This window comes from Lissotriton helveticus, chromosome 5_1 (genome assembly GCF_964261635.1).
Source record: "Lissotriton helveticus chromosome 5_1, aLisHel1.1, whole genome shotgun sequence".
In the NCBI taxonomy this organism is placed as follows: domain Eukaryota; kingdom Metazoa; phylum Chordata; class Amphibia; order Caudata; family Salamandridae; genus Lissotriton; species Lissotriton helveticus.
Window position 1 is genome coordinate 1649755592 of NC_136065.1, and position 17467 is coordinate 1649773058.

Consider the following 17467-nt stretch of genomic DNA (forward strand, 5'->3'; position numbering starts at 1 on the left):
GCAGAACAAAAAAGCAACCAACACTTGGGAGATGCGCCTGGGCAGGCAATTAAATGAAAAGGAACGAGCAATAATGTGGAGTTCAGCGACAACGAACAAAGTCACCCCACAACTTGCGCAAACAAAATACTGGCTGCTCCACAACGCATACTGGACACCATCCAGACTCCACAAGGTCGGCATAGCAGACTCAGACAAATGCTGGAACTGTCTGAAAGAGGAAGGAACCCTCGAACACCTTGTCTTCACCTGCGTGAAAGTTAAGAAGTTCTGGGCACAGATCAACGCCTTCCTGAATGATATGCTCAAAACAAAACTGGAGATCAGCTTCGTTAGCCTGGCGACTGAGCACCTAACAGCGGACCTAAAAAGTAAAGAAGAAAGAGAACTCTTAGACCTACTCCTCACGGCAGCCCTCAAAATGATCCTAACGAACTGGAAAAACACAGCCAAAGCAAATTTCAAAACATGGATCAACTGGATTACCTTCCTGAGGGGGGCCGACAACATCACAGGAACGTTCTCGAAAGAACACAAGGCCAAGCTGCACATGTGGGACCCGCTTGATGAGCTCCTGAGGACGACCCAATAAAGGACAATCAAACCCCCCCCCCCCCCCCCTCTCTCTTCTTCTCTCTTCCTTTTCTTCTTCTCCAGTGGAGGGAGACCAATGGACAATGGACATATATGATCGACGCCTGTGTACCTCTACCTGTACTGTATATATATATTTTTGTACACCAATAAAAATTTCTAATAAAAAAAAAAAAATAAATGTGAATACTCTTATGTTCTCAAATCAAAATGGAGTTTTTCCTACTTCCAAGAAAAGTGTCTTAAGCATGCTCTTCAATTTGTGCACGCATGTAGACATTCAAATGCAACTGCATTTCCATACAGAGTCTCAAAATCATAGATATCTTCATACCGCAGTAAGAATACATGAAGCGATTTACATACTGCACGCAGGCTGGCCTTGTAGCTCAGTGGCAGAGCACTTGTCTTGTAAACCAGGGGTCATGAGTTCAAGCCTCATCATGGCCTTTTTATATGTGAGTTTTTGTATGTTGTTTCCAAGTCATTCTTTCTAGGAGTCACACATTGTCTTAAGTTTGCTTATTGACAAGCTTCCCTTTCCTGCTTTCATCGTATCAAGAAGACTTCATGAAAACCATTGAACCATAAACTATTGCCTCACCCCTTCCGATCGCCTGACGAACGCCTGACAAATGCCATTCTCACCCCGCCGGGCAAAGCCAAATAAGCCAAGCATATTTGAAGTTCCTTTGAAAGTCAGAGCGAGGACTTTGACCTCTGTTCCGACTGAGTCTGCATCCACAGAAAGGATGAAATAAGGATCTAGAAATTTCACCAAGGAGATGTGGACTTCATCCCCCTTAAAATACTTTTCCTCCCAGATGCCCCGCTCTTAGTCAAATGAGGTTAATCTTCAAAACCCCACCCCCACGAACCATAAATATCCGACTCTCCTGCTGTCCATTCAAATGATACAAGGTATCTTGTACATAGAGAGAATGTGAGAAAAAGCAGAATCGCTTCATAGATTTGGTGACCTTGGAAGGGTCGACTGGATAAAGAAGTGAACCTGATTTCGGGAAAAGGAGTATCGTGATGGGGATGAGGAAAAGAGAACATGGACCACATTCACAAGTTAGAGAAATAAATGTAATAGGTTGAATGGTTTTAAAAAGTTAACTTTGAGCATGAATTGTGTTTTTTAAACTGCAAAGAATTAAAAAATCAATATGGGATTGGAGGCACAATCTGAGCAGAAAGCACCATAAGCTGCTATGGTGCAACTCTTATGTTGACTAGAAACATTAATATGATGACGCTCTTCTTTTGATATGTCTTTCAGTTAAATTGTATTGTAAGTAGCTGATACAGCACTGTTTGCAGCTCCTCAGTATATGGTTATCCCGTGACAACAATGTTTTCATCATATTTATTATTCTACAAATGTATTTTTAAATGCACTGATGTGGTGTTTGCATGCTATGCAAGACGGCACATCATGGAATGTTTATAAGGAGCATCGAATAGGATTGTGATATTTGCACCTGAAGAGTCGGACACGCAGATCCTGAAAAGAAGTAAAGACTCTCTAGCAAGGGCCGTCTTTACCCTGAGTTTAATCTTTACTTTTAGTGAAATGGTTTATGAAAAACCAGTAAGCTGATCCAGGTGAGGCTCGAACTCACAACCTCAGCATGCCTCAATGCAAGTACTGCTGTATAAGTACCGCGCGCTAACCGATTGCGCCACTGGAGCTCAGTGTTCTCATATCTCCCCAGTTGAGCCATCTAGAGCTGACCAAGTAGATACTGGCACTGCTCCCTTATTCACTGTGCAAGATCGACTCACATGCTAGCATGTTATCATGACTATTAAAAACTACAGTCCTAATGGAACAGATTTGATAATTCTGCTATATCATGTGCTCTGTCTATTGAACACCACATACATTTGCCAGTTCTGACACAGTCTAGGAGAAACTTATGATTATTTGTAATTAGCCCATAGTAAGAATTTCCTAAAAAATGAAACAAAGTCACCTAAGGCAGACGAGGTGGCCGAGTGGTTAAGGCGATGGACTGCTAATCCATTGTGCTCTGCATGCGTGGGTTCGAATCCCACCTTCGTCGGAACGCCATTAGACACTCTTTTGAAGGTGGGCATGTTGTAGTACAATTACACTCTCCTTCAAGACACATCCATAATCCACTAGAAGGGCACAACTGACTATTCCATTTTGGCAATTATGTCAAATTAAGGGAAGTGTTTTGTGCTTAATTGAAATTAGATCTTTCATGAAGTGTCCAGAGGATTGCCTTTCCCTCACTCATGGCCTTCTAACCAGTTTGGATAGATAGACTGATAAGAAAGCAGCTCTTACTCCTAAAGTTTCAGCCATCTCAAGTGTATGACTGTTGACATATGTCTGCCCCACAGAGACAGATCACTTCTAATAAGTGAGTTCTCTATCTGTCACTGATTGCGGACATACTAACTAGAGCTATCAGTATGGTCATAAATGTGAATACTCTTATGTTCTCAAATCAAAATGGAGTTTTTCCTACTTCCAAGAAAAGTGTCTTAAGCATGCTCTTCAATTTGTGCACGCATGTTGACATTCAAATGCAACTGCATTTCCATACAGAGTCTCAAAATCATAGATATCTTCATACCGCAGTAAGAATACATGAAGCGATTTACATACTGCAGGCAGGCTGGCCTTGTAGCTCAGTGGCAGAGCGCTGGTCTTGTAAACCAGGGGTCATGAGTTCAAGCCTCATCAGGGCCTTTTTATATGTGAGTTTCTGTATGTTGTTTCCAAGTCATTCTTTCTAGGGGTCACACCTTGTCTTAAGTTTGCTTATTGACAAGCTTACCTTTCCTGCTTTCATCGTATCAAGAAGACTTCATGAAAACCATTGAACCATAAACTATTGCCTCACCCCATCCGATCGCCTGACGAACGCCTGACAAACGCCATTCTCACCCCGCCGGGCAAAGCCAAATAAGCCATGCATATTTGAAGTTTCTTTGAAAGTCAGAGCGAGGACTATGACCTCTGTTCCGACTAAGTCTGCATCCACAGAAAGGATGAAATAAGGATCTAGAAATTTCACCAAGGAGATGTGAACTTCATCCCCCTTAAAATACTTTTCCTCCCAGATGCCCCGCTCTTAGTCAAATGAGGTTAATCTTCAAAACCCCACCCCCACGAACCATAAATATCCGACTCTCCTGCTGTCCATTCAAATGATACAAGGTATCTTGTACATAGAGAGAATGTGAGAAAAAGCGGAATCGCTTCATAGATTTGGTGACCTTAAATGGGTGGGCTGGATAAAGAAGTGAACCTGATTTCGGGAAAAGGAGTATCGTGATGGGGATGAGGAAAAGAGAACATGGACCACATTCACAAGTTAGAGAAATAAATGTAATAGGTTGATTGGTTTTAAAAAGTTAACTTTGAGCATGAATTGTGTTTTTTAAACTGCAAAGAATTAAAAAATCAATGTGGGATTGGAGGCACAATCTGAGCAGAAAGCACCATAAGCTGCTATGGTGCAACTCTTATGTTGACTAGAAACATTAATATGATGACGCTCTTCTTTTGATATGTCTTTCAGGTAAATTGTATTTTAAGTAGCTGATACAGTACTGTTTGCAGCTCCTCAGTATATGGTTATCCCGTGACAACAATGTTTTCATCATATTTATTATTCTACAAATGTATTTTTAAATGCACTGATGTGGTGTTTGCATGCTATGCAAGACGGCACATCATGGAATGTTTATAAGGAGCATCGAATAGGATTGTGATATTTGCACCTGGAAGAGTCGGACACGCAGATCCTGAAAAGAAGTAAAGACTCTCTAGCAAGGGCCGTCTTTACCCTGAGTTTAATCTTTACTTTTAGTGAAATGGTTTATGAAAAACCAGTAAGCTGCTCCAGGTGAGGCTGGAACTCACAACCTCGGCATACCTCAATGCAAGTACTGCTGTATAAGTACCACGCGCTAACCGATTGCGCCACTGGAGCTCACTGTTCTCATATCTCCCCAGTTGAGCCATCTAGAGCTGACCAAGTAGATACCGGCACTGCTCCCTTATTCACTGTGCAAGATCGACTCACATGCTAGCATGTTATCATGACTATTAAAAACTACAGTCCTAATGGAACAGATTTGATAATTCTGCTATATCATGTGCTCTGTCTATTGAACACCACATACATTTGCCAGTTCTGACACAGTCTAGGAGAAACTTATGATTATTTGTAATTAGCACATAGTAAGAATTTCCTAAAAAATGAAACATAGTCACCTAAGGCAGACGAGGTGGCCGAGTGGTTAAGGCGATGGACTGCTAATCCATTGTGCTCTGCACGTGTGGGTTCGAATCCCACCTTCGTCGGAACGCCATCAGACACTCTTTTGAAGGTGGGCATGTCTCGTAGTACAATTACACTCTCTTTCAAGACACAGCCATAATCCACTAGAAGGGCCCAACTGACTATTCCATTTTGGCAATTATGTCAAATTAAGGGAAGTGTTTTGTGCTTAATTGAAATTAGATCTTTCATGAAGTGTCCAGAGGATTGCCTTTCCCTCACTCCTGGCCTTCTAACCAGTTTGGATAGATAGACTGATAAGAAAGCAGCTCTTACTCCTAAAGTTTCAGCCATCTCAAGTGTATGACTGTTGACATATGTCTGCCCCACAGAGACAGATCACTTCTAATAAGTGAGTTCTCTATCTGTCACTGATTGCGGACATACTAACTAGAGCTATCAGTATGGTCATAAATGTGAATACTCTTATGTTCTCAAATCAAAATGGAGTTTTTCCTACTTCCAAGAAAAGTGTCTTAAGCATGCTCTTCAATTTGTGCACGCATGTAGACATTCAAATGCAACTGCATTTCCATACAGAGTCTCAAAATCATAGGTATCTTCATACCGCAGTAAGAATACATGAAGCGATTTACATTCTGCAGGCAGGCTGGCCTTGTAGCTCAGTGGCAGAGCACTGGTCTTGTAAACCAGGGGTCATGAGTTCAAGCCTCATCAGGGCCTTTTTATATGTGAGTTTCTGTATGTTGTTTTCAAGTCATTCTTTCTAGGAGTCACACCTTGTCTTAAGTTTGCTTATTGACAAGCTTCCCTTTCCTGCTTTCATCGTATCAAGAAGACTTCATGAAAACCATTGAACCATAAACTATTGCCTCACCCCTTCCGATCGTCTGACGAACGCCTGACAAACGCCAGCCATTCTCACCCCGCCGGGCAAAGCCAAATAAGCCAAGCATATTTGAAGTTCCTTTGAAAGTCAGAGCGAGGACTATGACCTCTGTTCCGACTGAGTCTGCATCCACAGAAAGGATGAAATAAGGATCTAGAAATTTCACCAAGGAGATGTGGACTTCATCCCCCTTAAAATACTTTTCCTACCAGATGCCCCGGCTCTTAGTCAAATGAGGTTAATCTTCAAAACCCCACCCCCACTAACCATAAATATCCAACTCTCCTGCTGTCCATTCAAATGATACAAGGTATCTTGTACATAGAGAGAATGTGAGGAAAAGCAGAATCGCTTCATAGATTTGGTGACCTTGGAAGGGTCGGCTGGCTAAAAAAGTGAACCTGATTTCGGGAATAGGAGTATCGTGATGGGGATGAGGAAAAGAGAACATGGACCACATTCACAAGTTAGAGAAATAAATGTAATAGGTTGAATGGTTTTACAAAGTTAACTTTGAGCATGAATTGTTTTTTTTAAACTGCAAAGAATTAAAAAATCAATGTGGGATTGGAGGCACAATCTGAGCAGAAAGCACCATAAGCTGCTATGGTGCAACTCTTATGTTGACTAGAAACATTAATATGATGACGCTCTTCTTTTGATATGTCTTTCAGTTAAATTGTATTGTAAGTAGCTGATACAGCACTGTTTGCAGCTCCTCAGTATATGGTTATCCCGTGACAACAATGTTTTCATCATATTTATTATTCTACAAATGTATTTTTAAATGCACTGATGTGGTGTTTGCATGCTATGCAAGACGGCACATCATGGAATGTTTATAAGGAGCATCGAATAGGATTGTGATATTTGCACCTGGAAGAGTCGGACACGCAGATCCTGAAAAGAAGTAAAGACTCTCTAGCAAGGGCCGTCTTTACCCTGAGTTTAATCTTTACTTTTAGTGAAATGGTTTATGAAAAACCAGTAAGCTGCTCCAGGTGAGGCTGGAACTCACAACCTCGGCATGCCTCAATGCAAGTACTGCTGTATAAGTACCGCGCGCTAACCGATTGCGCCACTGGAGCTCACTGTTCTCATATCTCCCCAGTTGAGCCATCTAGAGCTGACCAAGTAGATACCGGCACTGCTCCCTTATTCACTGTGCAAGATCGACTCACATGCTAGCATGTTATCATGACTATTAAAAACTACAGTCCTAATGGAACAGATTTGATAATTCTGCTATATCATGTGCTCTGTCTATTGAACACCACATACATTTGCCAGTTCTGACACAGTCTAGGAGAAACTTATGATTATTTGTAATCAGCACATAGTAAGAATTTCCTAAAAAATGAAACATAGTCACCTAAGGCAGACGAGGTGGCCGAGTGGTTAAGGCGATGGACTGCTAATCCATTGTGCTCTGCACGTGTGGGTTCGAATCCCACCTTTGTCGGAACGCCATCAGACACTTTTTTGAAGGTGGGCATGTCTCGTAGTACAATTACACTCTCTTTCAAGACACAGCCATAATCCACTAGAAGGGCCCAACTGACTATTCCATTTTGGCAATTATGTCAAATTAAGGGAAGTGTTTTGTGCTTAATTGAAATTAGATCTTTCATGAAGTGTCCAGAGGATTGCCTTTCCCTCACTCCTGGCCTTCTAACCAGTTTGGATAGATAGACTGATAAGAAAGCAGCTCTTACTCCTAAAGTTTCAGCCATCTCAAGTGTATGACTGTTGACATATGTCTGCCCCACAGAGACAGATCACTTCTAATAAGTGAGTTCTCTATCTGTCACTGATTGCGGACATACTAACTAGAGCTATCAGTTTGGTCATAAATGTGAATACTCTTATGTTCTCAAATCAAAATGGAGTTTTTCCTACTTCCAAGAAAAGTGTCTTAAGCATGCTCTTCAATTTGTGCACGCATGTAGACATTCAAATGCAACTGCATTTCCATACAGAGTCTCAAAATCATAGATATCTTCATACCGCAGTAAGAATACATGAAGCGATTTACATACTGCAGGCAGGCTGGCCTTGTAGCTCAGTGGCAGAGCACTGGTCTTGTAAACCAGGGGTCATGAGTTCAAGCCTAATCAGGGCCTTTTTATATGTGAGTTTTTGTATGTTGTTTTCAAGTCATTCTTTCTAGGAGTCACACATTGTCTTAAGTTTGCTTATTGACAAGCTTCCCTTTCCTGCTTTCATCATATCAAGAAGACTTCATGAAAACCATTGAACCATAAACTATTGCCTCACCCCTTCAGATCGCCTGACAAACGCCATTCTCATCCCGCCGGGCAAGCCCTGCCGGGCAAAGCCAAATAAGCCATGCATATTTGAAGTTCCTTTGAAAGTCAGAGCGAGGACTATGACCTCTGTTCGGACTGAGTCTGCATCCACAGAAAGGATGAAATAAGGATCTAGAAATTTCACCAAGGAGATGTGAACTTCATCCCCCTTAAAATACTTTTCCTCCCAGATGCTGGGGCTATTAGTCAAATGAGGTTAATCTTCAAAACCCCACCCCCACTAACCATAAATATCCGACTCTCCTGCTGTCCATTCAAATGATACAAGGTATCTTGTACATAGAGAGAATGTGAGAAAAAGCAGAATCGTTTCATAGATTTGGTGACCTTGGAAGGGTCGGCTGGTTAAAGAAGTGAACCTGATTTCGGGAAAAGGAGTATTGTGATGGGGATGAGGAAAAGAGAACATGGACCACATTCACAAGTTAGAGAAATAAATGTAATAGGTTGAATGGTTTTAAAAAGTTAACTTTGAGCATGAATTGTGTTTTTTAAACTGCAAAGAATTAAAAAATCAATGTGGGATTGGAGGCACAATCTGAGCAGAAAGCACCATAAGCTGCTATGGTGCAACTCTTATGTTGACTAGAAACATTAATATGATGACGCTCTTCTTTTGATATGTCTTTCAGATAAATTGTATTGTAAGTAGCTGATACAGCACTGTTTGCAGCTCCTCAGTATATGGTTATCCCGTGACAACAATGTTTTCATCATATTTATTATTCTACAAATGTATTTTTAAATGCACTGATGTGGTGTTTGCATGCTATGCAAGACGGCACATCATGGAATGTTTGGAAGAGTCGGACACGCAGATCCTGAAAAGAAGTAAAGACTCTCTAGCAAGGGCCGTCTTTACCCTGAGTTTAATCTTTACTTTTAGTGAAATGGTTTATGAAAAACCAGTAAGCTGCTCCAGGTGAAGCTCGAACTCACAACCTCAGCATGCCTCACTGCAAGTACTGCTGTATAAGTACCGCGTGCTAACCGATTGCGCCACTGGAGCTCATTGTTCTCATATCTCCCCAGATGAGCCATCTAGAGCTGACCAAGTAGATACTGGCACTGCTCCCTTATTCACTGTGCAAGATCGACTCACATGCTAGCATGTTATCATGACTATTAAAAACTACAGTCCTAATGGAACAGATTTGATAATTCTGCTATATCATGGGCTCTGTCTATTGAACACCACATACATTTGCCAGTTCTGACACAGTCTAGGAGAAACTTATGATTATTTGTAATTAGCACATAGTAAGAATTTCCTAAAAAATGAAACATAGTCACCTAAGGCAGACGAGGTGGCCGAGTGGTTTAGGCGATGGACTGCTAGTCCATTGTGCTCTGCATGCGTGGGTTCGAATCCCACCTTCGTCGGAACGCCATCAGACACTCTTTTGAAGGTGGGCATGTCTCGTAGTACAATTACACTCTCTTTCAAGACACAGCCATAATCCACTAGAAGGGCCCAACTGACTATTCCATTTTGGCAATTATGTCAAATTAAGGGAAGTGTTTTGTGCTTAATTGAAATTAGATCTTTCATGAAGTGTCCCGAGGATTGCCTTTCCCTCACTCCTGGCCTTCTAACCAGTTTGGATAGATAGACTGATAAGAAAGCAGCTCTTACTCCTAAAGTTTCAGCCATCTCAAGTGTATGACTGTTGACATATGTCTGCCCCACAGAGACAGATCACTTCTAATAAGTGAGTTCTCTATCTGTCACTGATTGCGGACATACTAACTAGAGCTATCAGTATGGTCATAAATGTGAATACTCTTATGTTCTCAAATCAAAATGGAGTTTTTCCTACTTCCAAGAAAAGTGTCTTAAGCATGCTCTTCAATTTGTGCACGCATGTAGACATTCAAATACAACTGCATTTCCATACAGAGTCTCAAAATCATAGATATCTTCATACCGCAGTAAGAATACATGAAGCGATTTACATACTGCAGGCAGGCTGGCCTTGTAGCTCAGTGGCAGAGCACTGGTTTTGTAAACCAGGGGTCATGAGTTCAATCCTCTTCAGGGCGTTTTTATATGTGAGTTTCTGTATGTTGTTTCCAAGTCATTCTTTCTAGGAGTCACACATTGTCTTAAGTTTGCTTATTGACAAGCTTCCCTTTCCTGCTTTCATCGTATCAAGAAGACTTCATGAAAACCATTGAACCATAAACTATTGCCTCACCCCTTCAGATCGCCTGACAAACGCCATTCTCATCCCGCCGGGCAAGCCCTGCCGGGCAAAGCCAAATAAGCCATGCATATTTGAAGTTCCTTTGAAAGTCAGAGCGAGGACTATGACCTCTGTTCGGACTGAGTCTGCATCCACAGAAAGGATGAAATAAGGATCTAGAAATTTCACCAAGGAGATGTGAACTTCATCCCCCTTAAAATACTTTTCCTCCCAGATGCTGGGGCTATTAGTCAAATGAGGTTAATCTTCAAAACCCCACCCCCACTAACCATAAATATCCGACTCTCCTGCTGTCCATTCAAATGATACAAGGTATCTTGTACATAGAGAGAATGTGAGAAAAAGCAGAATCGTTTCATAGATTTGGTGACCTTGGAAGGGTCGGCTGGTTAAAGAAGTGAACCTGATTTCGGGAAAAGGAGTATTGTGATGGGGATGAGGAAAAGAGAACATGGACCACATTCACAAGTTAGAGAAATAAATGTAATAGGTTGAATGGTTTTAAAAAGTTAACTTTGAGCATGAATTGTGTTTTTTAAACTGCAAAGAATTAAAAAATCAATGTGGGATTGGAGGCACAATCTGAGCAGAAAGCACCATAAGCTGCTATGGTGCAACTCTTATGTTGACTAGAAACATTAATATGATGACGCTCTTCTTTTGATATGTCTTTCAGATAAATTGTATTGTAAGTAGCTGATACAGCACTGTTTGCAGCTCCTCAGTATATGGTTATCCCGTGACAACAATGTTTTCATCATATTTATTATTCTACAAATGTATTTTTAAATGCACTGATGTGGTGTTTGCATGCTATGCAAGACGGCACATCATGGAATGTTTGGAAGAGTCGGACACGCAGATCCTGAAAAGAAGTAAAGACTCTCTAGCAAGGGCCGTCTTTACCCTGAGTTTAATCTTTACTTTTAGTGAAATGGTTTATGAAAAACCAGTAAGCTGCTCCAGGTGAAGCTCGAACTCACAACCTCAGCATGCCTCACTGCAAGTACTGCTGTATAAGTACCGCGTGCTAACCGATTGCGCCACTGGAGCTCATTGTTCTCATATCTCCCCAGATGAGCCATCTAGAGCTGACCAAGTAGATACTGGCACTGCTCCCTTATTCACTGTGCAAGATCGACTCACATGCTAGCATGTTATCATGACTATTAAAAACTACAGTCCTAATGGAACAGATTTGATAATTCTGCTATATCATGGGCTCTGTCTATTGAACACCACATACATTTGCCAGTTCTGACACAGTCTAGGAGAAACTTATGATTATTTGTAATTAGCACATAGTAAGAATTTCCTAAAAAATGAAACATAGTCACCTAAGGCAGACGAGGTGGCCGAGTGGTTTAGGCGATGGACTGCTAGTCCATTGTGCTCTGCATGCGTGGGTTCGAATCCCACCTTCGTCGGAACGCCATCAGACACTCTTTTGAAGGTGGGCATGTCTCGTAGTACAATTACACTCTCTTTCAAGACACAGCCATAATCCACTAGAAGGGCCCAACTGACTATTCCATTTTGGCAATTATGTCAAATTAAGGGAAGTGTTTTGTGCTTAATTGAAATTAGATCTTTCATGAAGTGTCCCGAGGATTGCCTTTCCCTCACTCCTGGCCTTCTAACCAGTTTGGATAGATAGACTGATAAGAAAGCAGCTCTTACTCCTAAAGTTTCAGCCATCTCAAGTGTATGACTGTTGACATATGTCTGTCCCACAGAGACAGATCACTTCTAATAAGTGAGTTCTCTATCTGTCACTGATTGCGGACATACTAACTAGAGCTATCAGTATGGTCATAAATGTGAATACTCTTATGTTCTCAAATCAAAATGGAGTTTTTCCTACTTCCAAGAAAAGTGTCTTAAGCATGCTCTTCAATTTGTGCACGCATGTAGACATTCAAATGCAACTGCATTTCCATACAGAGTCTCAAAATCATAGATATCTTCATACCGCAGTAAGAATACATGAAGCGATTTACATACTGCAGGCAGGCTGGCCTTGTAGCTCAGTGGCAGAGCACTGGTTTTGTAAACCAGGGGTCATGAGTTCAATCCTCTTCAGGGCGTTTTTATATGTGAGTTTCTGTATGTTGTTTCCAAGTCATTCTTTCTAGGAGTCACACATTGTCTTAAGTTTGCTTATTGACAAGCTTCCCTTTCCTGCTTTCATCGTATCAAGAAGACTTCATGAAAACCATTGAACCATAAACTATTGCCTCACCCCTTCAGATCGCCTGACAAACGCCATTCTCATCCCGCCGGGCAAGCCCTGCCGGGCAAAGCCAAATAAGCCATGCATATTTGAAGTTCCTTTGAAAGTCAGAGCGAGGACTATGACCTCTGTTCGGACTGAGTCTGCATCCACAGAAAGGATGAAATAAGGATCTAGAAATTTCACCAAGGAGATGTGAACTTCATCCCCCTTAAAATACTTTTCCTCCCAGATGCTGGGGCTATTAGTCAAATGAGGTTAATCTTCAAAACCCCACCCCCACTAACCATAAATATCCGACTCTCCTGCTGTCCATTCAAATGATACAAGGTATCTTGTACATAGAGAGAATGTGAGAAAAAGCAGAATCGTTTCATAGATTTGGTGACCTTGGAAGGGTCGGCTGGTTAAAGAAGTGAACCTGATTTCGGGAAAAGGAGTATTGTGATGGGGATGACTAAAAGAGAACATGGACCACATTCACAAGTTAGAGAAATAAATGTAATAGGTTGAATGGTTTTAAAAAGTTAACTTTGAGCATGAATTGTGTTTTTTAAACTGCAAAGAATTAAAAAATCAATGTGGGATTGGAGGCACAATCTGAGCAGAAAGCACCATAAGCTGCTATGGTGCAACTCTTATGTTGACTAGAAACATTAATATGATGACGCTCTTCTTTTGATATGTCTTTCAGATAAATTGTATTGTAAGTAGCTGATACAGCACTGTTTGCAGCTCCTCAGTATATGGTTATCCCGTGACAACAATGTTTTCATCATATTTATTATTCTACAAATGTATTTTTAAATGCACTGATGTGGTGTTTGCATGCTATGCAAGACGGCACATCATGGAATGTTTGGAAGAGTCGGACACGCAGATCCTGAAAAGAAGTAAAGACTCTCTAGCAAGGGCCGTCTTTACCCTGAGTTTAATCTTTACTTTTAGTGAAATGGTTTATGAAAAACCAGTAAGCTGCTCCAGGTGAAGCTCGAACTCACAACCTCGGCATGCCTCAATGCAAGTACTGCTGTATAAGTACCGCGTGCTAACCGATTGCGCCACTGGAGCTCATTGTTCTCATATCTCCCCAGTTGAGCCATCTAGAGCTGACCAAGTAGATACTGGCACTGCTCCCTTATTCACTGTGCAAGATCGACTCACATGCTAGCATGTTATCATGACTATTAAAAACTACAGTCCTAATGGAACAGATTTGATAATTCTGCTATATCATGGGCTCTGTCTATTGAACACCACATACATTTGCCAGTTCTGACACAGTCTAGGAGAAACTTATGATTATTTGTAATTAGCACATAGTAAGAATTTCCTAAAAAATGAAACATAGTCACCTAAGGCAGACGAGGTGGCCGAGTGGTTTAGGCGATGGACTGCTAGTCCATTGTGCTCTGCATGCGTGGGTTCGAATCCCACCTTCGTCGGAACGCCATCAGACACTCTTTTGAAGGTGGGCATGTCTCGTAGTACAATTACACTCTCTTTCAAGACACAGCCATAATCCACTAGAAGGGCCCAACTGACTATTCCATTTTGGCAATTATGTCAAATTAAGGGAAGTGTTTTGTGCTTAATTGAAATTAGATCTTTCATGAAGTGTCCCGAGGATTGCCTTTCCCTCACTCCTGGCCTTCTAACCAGTTTGGATAGATAGACTGATAAGAAAGCAGCTCTTACTCCTAAAGTTTCAGCCATCTCAAGTGTATGACTGTTGACATATGTCTGCCCCACAGAGACAGATCACTTCTAATAAGTGAGTTCTCTATCTGTCACTGATTGCGGACATACTAACTAGAGATATCAGTATGGTCATAAATGTGAATACTCTTATGTTCTCAAATCAAAATGGAGTTTTTCCTACTTCCAAGAAAAGTGTCTTAAGCATGCTCTTCAATTTGTGCACGCATGTAGACATTCAAATGCAACTGCATTTACATACAGAGTCTCAAAATCATAGATATCTTCATACCGCAGTAAGAATACATGAAGCGATTTACATACTGCAGGCAGGCTGGCCTTGTAGCTCATTGGCAGAGCACTTGTCTTGTAAACCAGTGGTCATGAGTTCAAGCCTCATCAGGGCCTTTTTATATGTGAGTTTCTGTATGTTGTTTCCAAGTCATTCTTTCTAGGAGTCACACCTTGTCTTAAGTTTGCTTATTGACAAGCTTCCCTTTCCTGCTTTCATCGTATCAAGAAGACTTCATGAAAACCATAAACTATTGCCTCACCCCTTCCGATCGCCTGACAAACGCCATTCTCACCCCGCCGGGCAAGCCTTGCCGGGCAAAGCCAAATAAGCCATGCATATTTGAAGTTCCTTCTAAAGTCAGAGCGAGGATTATGACCTCTGTTCCGACTGAGTCTGCATCCACAGAAAGGATGAAATAAGGATCTAGAAATTTCACCAAGGAGATGTGAACTTCATCCCCCTTAAAATACTTTTCCTCCCAGATGCCCCGGCTCTTAGTCAAATGAGGTTAATCTTCAAAACCCCACCCCCACTAACCATAAATATCCGACTCTCCTGCTGTCCATTTAAATGATACAAGGTATCTTGTACATAGAGAGAATGTGAGAAAAAGCAGAATCGCTTCATAGATTTGGTGACCTTGGAAGGGTCGGCTGGATAAAGAAGTGAACCTGATTTCGGGAAAAGGAGTATCGGGATGGGGATGAGGAAAAGAGAACATGGACCACATTCACAAGTTAGAGAAATAAATGTAATAGGTTGAATGGTTTTAAAAAGTTAACTTTGAGCATGAATTGTGTTTTCTAAACTGCAAAGAATTAAAAAATCAATGTGGGATTGGAGGCACAATCTGAGCAGAAAGCACCATAAGCTGCTATGGATCAACTCTTATGTTGACTAGAAACATTAATATGATGACGCTCTTCTTTTGATATGTCTTTCAGTTAAATTGTATTGTAAGTAGCTGATACAGCACTGTTTGCAGCTCCTCAGTATATGGTTATCCTGTGACAACAAAGTTTTCATCATATTTATTATTCTACTAATGTATTTTTAAATGCACTGATGTGGTGTTTGCATGCTATGCAAGACGGCACATCATGGAATGTTTATAAGGAGCATCGAATAGGATTGTGATATTTGCACCTGTAAGAGTCGGACACGCAGATCCTGAAAAGAAGTAAAGACTCTCTAGCAAGGGCCGTCTTTATCCTGAGTTTAATCTTTACTTTTAGTGAAATGGTTTATGAAAAACCAGTAAGCTGCTCCAGGTGAGGCTCGAACTCACAACCTCAGCATGCCTCAATGCAAGTACTGCTCTATAAGTACCGCTTGCGCTAACCGATTGTGCCACTGGAGCTCACTGTTCTCATATCTCCCCAGTTGAGTCATCTAGAGCTGACCAAGTAGATCAGGGGTGCCCAAACCTGTCCTGGCGGGCCGTATCCATGCCAGATTTTTGGGATATCCCCATCTGGGGATCACGGTTCGATCCCCGGCACCGGCGGCAGATTAGCCCAGCACCAGGTGACTCTGGGAAATAGCTGGCGCCGCGGCTAGGGCGGCTGACTCCGGAATCTGGAGATTTTTTTATTTAAGGTTTTTGTAGAGCGCGTAGTAACCCTCGAGCATCCCAGAGATCAGGGTTCGATCCCCGGCACCGGCCGCAGATTAGCCCAGCACCACGTGACTCTGGGAAATAGCTGGCGCCGCGGCTAGGAAGGCTGACTCCGGAATCTGGAGATCACGGTTCGATCCCCGGCACCGGCGGCAGATTAGCCCAGCACCAGGTGACTCTGGGAAATAGCTGGCGCCGCGGCTAGGGCGGCTGACTCCGGAATCTGGAGATTTTTTTATTTAAGGTTTTTGTAGAGCGCGTAGTAACCCTCGAGCATCCCAGAGATCAGGGTTCGATCCCCGGCACCGGCCGCAGATTAGCCCAGCACCACGTGACTCTGGGAAATAGCTGGCGCCGCGGCTAGGGAGGCTGACTCCGGAATCTGGAGATCACGGTTCGATCCCCGGCACCGGCCGCAGATTAGCCCAGCACCATGTGACTCTGCGCAATAGCTTGCTTAATCTTCCCGACGGCCCCTAGCGCCTAGAGACCCTTACGGGTGATTGTGCGCCTTACAAATGTGGATTATTATTATTATTATTATTATTATTTGGGCCGATTCCGATCCGGTTCGTAAAAGCACATCTGCCCGAATCTGTCGGACAACCACGTACGCCCGGGAGAGGACTGCCCGGGACCCGTGGAGCCCGTCCTGGTCACTCTGACCTGCCATCGGCCTGGAGAAGGGAGCGCCGGACGCCCGGGGGGAGGACTGCCCGGGACCCGTGGAGCCCGTCCTGGGCACTCTGACCTGCCGTCGGCCCGGGGAAGGGAGCCCCGGACGCCCGGGGGAGGACTGCCCGGGACCCATGGAGCCCGTCCTGGGCACTCTGACCTGCCGACGGCCCGGGGAAGGGAGCCCCGGACGCCCGGGGGAGGACTGCCCGGGACCCGTGGAACTCGTCCTGGGCACTCTGACATGCCGCTGACCCGGGGAAGGAAACCCTGGACGCCCGGGAACCGTGGAGCCCGTCCTGGGCACTCTGACAAGCCGTCGGACCGGGGAAGGGAGCCCCGGACGCCCGCGACCCGTGGAGCCTGTCCTGGGAACTCCGGCATGCCGTTGGCCCGGGGAAGGGAGTCCCAGATACCCGGGACCCGTGGAGCCCGTCATGGGCACTCTGACAAGCCGGTGTCCCGGGGAAGGGAGTCCCAGACGCCCGGGACTCGTGGAGCCCGTCCTGGGCACTCTGGCATGCCGTTGGCCTGGGGAAGGGAGCCCCGGACGCCCGGGGCCCGTGGAGCCCATCCTGGGCACTTTGACATGCCGTTGGCCTGGGAAAGGGAGCCCCGGACGCCCGGGGGGGGAGG

The 17467-nt window shown here is 43.3% G+C and overlaps 16 non-coding genes across 16 annotated transcripts; 11 read left to right on the top strand and 5 right to left on the bottom strand.

Moving 5' to 3' along the window:
• Nucleotides 1–972: 972 nt before the first annotated feature.
• On the top strand, nucleotides 973–1044 carry TRNAT-UGU (transfer RNA threonine (anticodon UGU)). Its single transcript has one exon. It is a non-coding gene; the product is annotated as a tRNA-Thr (tRNA).
• A 1153-nt stretch (nucleotides 1045–2197) lies between these two features.
• Nucleotides 2198–2292, bottom strand: TRNAI-UAU (transfer RNA isoleucine (anticodon UAU)). Its single transcript has 2 exons — nucleotides 2255–2292; nucleotides 2198–2233 (listed from the first exon to the last, which is right to left on the bottom strand). It is a non-coding gene; the product is annotated as a tRNA-Ile (tRNA).
• A 292-nt stretch (nucleotides 2293–2584) lies between these two features.
• TRNAS-GCU (transfer RNA serine (anticodon GCU)) lies at nucleotides 2585–2666 on the top strand. Its single transcript has one exon. It is a non-coding gene; the product is annotated as a tRNA-Ser (tRNA).
• A 587-nt stretch (nucleotides 2667–3253) lies between these two features.
• TRNAT-UGU (transfer RNA threonine (anticodon UGU)) lies at nucleotides 3254–3325 on the top strand. The gene has a single exon. It is a non-coding gene; the product is annotated as a tRNA-Thr (tRNA).
• A 1154-nt stretch (nucleotides 3326–4479) lies between these two features.
• TRNAI-UAU (transfer RNA isoleucine (anticodon UAU)) lies at nucleotides 4480–4574 on the bottom strand. The gene is made up of 2 exons: nucleotides 4537–4574; nucleotides 4480–4515 (listed from the first exon to the last, which is right to left on the bottom strand). It is a non-coding gene; the product is annotated as a tRNA-Ile (tRNA).
• Nucleotides 4575–4866: 292 nt separating this feature from the next.
• TRNAS-GCU (transfer RNA serine (anticodon GCU)) lies at nucleotides 4867–4948 on the top strand. The gene has a single exon. It is a non-coding gene; the product is annotated as a tRNA-Ser (tRNA).
• A 589-nt stretch (nucleotides 4949–5537) lies between these two features.
• Nucleotides 5538–5609, top strand: TRNAT-UGU (transfer RNA threonine (anticodon UGU)). The gene has a single exon. It is a non-coding gene; the product is annotated as a tRNA-Thr (tRNA).
• A 1159-nt stretch (nucleotides 5610–6768) lies between these two features.
• Nucleotides 6769–6863, bottom strand: TRNAI-UAU (transfer RNA isoleucine (anticodon UAU)). The gene is made up of 2 exons: nucleotides 6826–6863; nucleotides 6769–6804 (listed from the first exon to the last, which is right to left on the bottom strand). It is a non-coding gene; the product is annotated as a tRNA-Ile (tRNA).
• A 292-nt stretch (nucleotides 6864–7155) lies between these two features.
• On the top strand, nucleotides 7156–7237 carry TRNAS-GCU (transfer RNA serine (anticodon GCU)). Its single transcript has one exon. It is a non-coding gene; the product is annotated as a tRNA-Ser (tRNA).
• Nucleotides 7238–7826: 589 nt separating this feature from the next.
• On the top strand, nucleotides 7827–7898 carry TRNAT-UGU (transfer RNA threonine (anticodon UGU)). The gene has a single exon. It is a non-coding gene; the product is annotated as a tRNA-Thr (tRNA).
• Nucleotides 7899–9406: 1508 nt separating this feature from the next.
• Nucleotides 9407–9488, top strand: TRNAS-GCU (transfer RNA serine (anticodon GCU)). Its single transcript has one exon. It is a non-coding gene; the product is annotated as a tRNA-Ser (tRNA).
• Nucleotides 9489–11657: 2169 nt separating this feature from the next.
• Nucleotides 11658–11739, top strand: TRNAS-GCU (transfer RNA serine (anticodon GCU)). The gene has a single exon. It is a non-coding gene; the product is annotated as a tRNA-Ser (tRNA).
• A 1782-nt stretch (nucleotides 11740–13521) lies between these two features.
• Nucleotides 13522–13616, bottom strand: TRNAI-UAU (transfer RNA isoleucine (anticodon UAU)). The gene is made up of 2 exons: nucleotides 13579–13616; nucleotides 13522–13557 (listed from the first exon to the last, which is right to left on the bottom strand). It is a non-coding gene; the product is annotated as a tRNA-Ile (tRNA).
• Nucleotides 13617–13908: 292 nt separating this feature from the next.
• Nucleotides 13909–13990, top strand: TRNAS-GCU (transfer RNA serine (anticodon GCU)). The gene has a single exon. It is a non-coding gene; the product is annotated as a tRNA-Ser (tRNA).
• A 589-nt stretch (nucleotides 13991–14579) lies between these two features.
• On the top strand, nucleotides 14580–14651 carry TRNAT-UGU (transfer RNA threonine (anticodon UGU)). The gene has a single exon. It is a non-coding gene; the product is annotated as a tRNA-Thr (tRNA).
• A 1150-nt stretch (nucleotides 14652–15801) lies between these two features.
• TRNAI-UAU (transfer RNA isoleucine (anticodon UAU)) lies at nucleotides 15802–15898 on the bottom strand. The gene is made up of 2 exons: nucleotides 15859–15898; nucleotides 15802–15837 (listed from the first exon to the last, which is right to left on the bottom strand). It is a non-coding gene; the product is annotated as a tRNA-Ile (tRNA).
• Nucleotides 15899–17467: the final 1569 nt, after the last annotated feature.